The sequence below is a fragment of the Egretta garzetta genome, unplaced genomic scaffold (genome assembly GCF_000687185.1).
Source record: "Egretta garzetta isolate BGI_Z169 unplaced genomic scaffold, ASM68718v1 scaffold56, whole genome shotgun sequence".
NCBI classification, from domain to species: domain Eukaryota; kingdom Metazoa; phylum Chordata; class Aves; order Pelecaniformes; family Ardeidae; genus Egretta; species Egretta garzetta.
In genome coordinates, this window is record NW_009260182.1 from 10814728 (window position 1) to 10819223 (window position 4496).

Sequence of the window (4496 nt, forward strand, 5' to 3'; positions counted from 1 at the left end):
GGAGGAGAGGCGCAAGCCCTCGGTGCGGCGGGAGGGGGGGGACGGACAGACGCCGGTCCGCCGTGCCTTGCCCGCACCGGGGACCGGAGCAGAGGGAGCAGCCCCGGCCCGGGCGCGGCGCGGAGCTCACCTCGCAGCCCGCCGGTGGAAGGCGGCAGCGCGTTTTACACGTGGGTTGGGTGTGTTTCCCAAACCTTGCCTCTGAGCAGGAGCATAGCCTCTTCTGGTTCCTCTCCGCGTGTTTGATTTCTTCTTTTCTCTCTTTCTCTCAAAAAATAAACACTCGAGCCTAACAAAGTTTAAGAACTTGATTTTTGCTTCCTTTATCTGCATGTTTAGTATGTTAAGATGAACTGGAGCCGATTGAATGAATCATCAGTTCCATGGAATAAAAGCAAGTGAATCATCTCTCATACACACACACACACACACACACACCCCCAGTGAGGAGCACGGTTGTTACTGTAGATGTGAAAGGTTGGTGTCAGTTTCTCATAACGCAGTGGGATGTCAGATAGACAGTACTCAGAAACCCACCAGGTTTCGTGGGGCTAGTTTGTGAACTGTGAAAGTTTTGCAACACTCAGTTGCAGCTTTTCTGGCTCAGTAGTTGAACGGTAACCTCCTTCTGTATCAATTTGCTACCCTTTATTTTAGCCAAATTTTCAAATGGGGGATGTTAATGGTAAGATTCAAGTAACCGTGCTATTCAAAGTGTATTAATTTAAAATAAAATTTAAGCAACCCCCCCAAATGGTATCGTACTATGTCCGTACCCTGAAGCCAGAGACGGATCCCAGGTGCTTTTAATCTGGGATTTGTTTTGCTTAGTTTTGTTAAGCAAAAATAGTCTCTGTTAGACTAAAAATACATAAATGCATATTTGGAAAACAAATTAAACCAGTTTGTTTAATAAACACTTTAGAGTTGTACCTAGGTAGACTTCTGTTCCTGATCCTTTCGCCTGTTGCAGTTTTAAATGGGATTGAGGTCCTATATATAGTCTTTCTTTCAACTCTGACTTTGTTCCAAAGAGGAATTTCCATCCCCCACGTTTTCTTGAGGCGTCTGTCTCTCCCTGTACAGAGGCAGAACTATGAATTTTACAAGGTTAATTCCTCTTTTTTTTCTCAGCATACCTGCCACTGTCAAGAAATGAAGTCACTGTTTACATCAGGGAGGTAGCACTTTACACATACAAGCACTTGGGTTTAATGTATAAAAGTACGTGAAGACCTTTGTATGTCTTACTAGTGAAACATTCTGCCCGCTTTGGCATCAGGTATCCTTTATCTCGCTGCCCGTGTTTTGTACCTCTAGTTGTTCTCCAAACAGGAATGGAGGAATAAATCAGTCATGGAAAGGGTTGGTTTGGGTTTTGTTACTGCTGGGGAGAAAGGGCATGCTACCTTTTTTGTTTGTCTAGAACTGAGTGCACTGGCACTTCAAAAACAATTTTATAGCATTAATTACAGGATTGGAGCAGCTGAGTGTGAGAAAACTGTATTTCTTCGAGGTTCATTGTGCGGCTTTTAACACTCACGATCAGAAGATTCTGAAGTTAACCAAGCCAAGACTGCATGTGACTGTGAACACACTGTAACAGAGATTCTCTCAAGTTAGGTATATTGGGTGGTCAAGTTAACAAACAGGAAAAAATGCTATTTAAATCAACAGTCAAATAGCATTCATCCTTTTTTATTTAATTTCCTTACAAAGAAGGTAGAAACATACCGTGTATATGGCATTCTATGCACACAGACCTCAGCTGAAAGCAGTAAAGCAAATAATACTGAAAGTGGCCACACCACTCCACTCCAGCCGTTTTCCCCTGCTCTATGTGTGCTCTAGGCTTCAAAGTAGAAGTGAAAAATTCTAGGTTTCTCTTTTAAACCTGCAGAACGTGCAAAATAAAGTGAGATAAAATGGATTGGCTTAAGGTTGCTTCTGTGCATCTCCATTTTTAGGATTGATAAGCAGATTACTGTAGGATGCACAGCAGAACTTTGAGAACAGCGGAGGGCAATGCAGATAAAAGTGGGGAGTCTGAACTTTGTACCTTGTTTTTTGCTTGTTGGGTTACGTAGGCTTTGTTCTTGGCATGACAAATTTATGAATATATATAAAAACTTACGCTGCTTTTTATCAAAAAGAAAAAAGAAGAGGTGAAGTTATAATGTTTATTTGAGATGAATAGTACTTTGCTCAAAAAGTAGTTCAAGTTATCACCTGCTTTGCAAATTCTGTGCTCTGAAAGACTGGTGCCAACAGAACCTTCATATGTCCTTCCTCAGCGGGAAATGAATGGTTAACATCCCAATTGGGAAAAAAAAAAAAAAAAAAGATTCTTTAAAGATTCTTTCCTTTTCACAGTTTTTGCTTCAAAGACCCTTTCTAGACAGATAGAGCAGTCCCAAGCAAAGTTTTGAACTATTCCTGTAGAAAGACTTGCTGCTGGTTGTTGAAAAAGAGAATCCTTTCTTCAGCTATTGAAAACTTTGCACCAAGTGCACATTGGCTTGGGGGTCGTTTGCTCCCCAAATCCTCAGTTAAAAACATTTGTTGCAGTTGTCTGGGAAGAAGCTTAGTTTCTATTACTAGTGTCAATGTTTAAAATGTTAAGAAAATAGTTAGAAAAAGTTGATACTGTATCAAGGTGTATCACTTTGTATCGCTTGCATATTAGAGTTGTAGCTAATCTGTTCTTCAATGTTGGCAGAGAGCACCTTACACATTTCCTACAGCGAAGCTTATTTCCCTGATTACTGTGGCTCTCTCTACACAGTTTTCCAGTAAATGTAGTGCCATGAAAAGTAACAGCTTGACAGGCTTTGAGACTGAAGCCCTTAATGAGCAGAGCAGGTGTAGCACTGGCAGCAAGTTCCACCATGCTATGACGAGACCGTGTATATCTAGCTGAGTGCGTGCATGTGGGAAATATCAGTGTTACTGTCTCTACCTTAATTATTGCTTATAACATGAATTTTGTCTATTGCCAAGCATAGGGCACTTCTGGAATGAAAGATAGATAGTGTTACTTGAGCACTATGGTCTCAACGGCTGTCACTATTAGTTCTTACATGTGAAACAAATAATTTTGACTGGTTACCTAAAGCTGAAACCATTTATCCCATTATTAATAGTTGAATTCATGCATGCCTCAACAGTTTTCCTAACATCTGGCCAAACCGTTCATTTGCTACTGTGCATTGGTCATTTCTTTCCTGTTATGGAATAGTTTTCTTCCTTTGTTTGACATTGTTGTATATGTGTTTTGAGGTTTGGCTGAAATTAAAAAAAATATCCTGCTAATTTGCCATAATAATCCTATTTTCATAAAAGACCTATCTAGGAAAAGACGAGAAGACTTACTTTCTCAGAAGAGGTTAAAGATGAGAGTAAAAGTTATTGGGAGGATCTTCACTTCCTTCAGATACTGATTACATTACTGACTGACGCATCGCCAAGAGGGAGGCACCGGGCTTCAAGCTGCTGCAGTCTGTTACGGTTCAAGAGCTGCTTCCCCACGTTGAGTTTGCGCTGGTTGGTTTAAAGTGTGTAACACACGGGCATTGAGCAATCAATGACTGCTGAAGAACCAGGCATCCACGCTGCAAATGGGGTGCCTTTGGTGACCCCTTGTGCACAGCTTCAGTATTGGTTCTTCCACAAGGAGGAAAACCACTTTGTAGTCATACCACTTCTACTCAGAGCAAATTTGTGTCAGAAAGAACCCTTCCTACACACTAAATCGCTAATGGAGATGCTGCAAGAAACAGTGTTGGGACCTAAATGGTGAAGCTGTGGTTTTTTCCCTGATTCATGGGTATAATTCCTTCTATGCATATTATTGATTGCAGCGTTACAGATTTTTTTTCTGACAAAGACACATTGTTTCTGGCAACTTTCTGGCAGTTAGCTTCTTCCTCAGGAAAAATCTATGGCTCTGTGCTTATGGATAGCAGTCAGCTGAATCAGTGAGTACAAACGGATACCAGCAGGGAGGGTCGTAAGTTTGTAATTGCCGTAGAATTGCTTGCATCCAGTTTATTATTCCCATTTTCCAAACTCCATCCTGCACACTTGTTTAATTCACCTGTTACAGTTTGTATTATGAACTCTTGGGGAACACTTTGTCATTCATTCTGTATTTGTAAAATTCGCAGCACTTCAGTATCCTGGCTGATTTGGCTTCTGGTCTCTATGGAAATAAGTAATAAATAATAGCTTTCATTTTAGATGTCTTTGCCTGAATCTTTACTGTGTTTCTATCCCAGTACAAAGAAAAACCAAAACAATTCTTCTGCAGTTTTAATAGAACATTTGTCCAAAGACCAACACTCTAAGTAAAATATGACTCCAAACAGTCAACAGTACAAATGAAAGAGAATAACAAATCTAAATTCACATTTTTGTGACTCATGTGAAGCTCCATTGAGGGAGACCGTGAATACTACCAAAAGCAAAATTAAACCCTAAGAAAAATAAGATTTCAG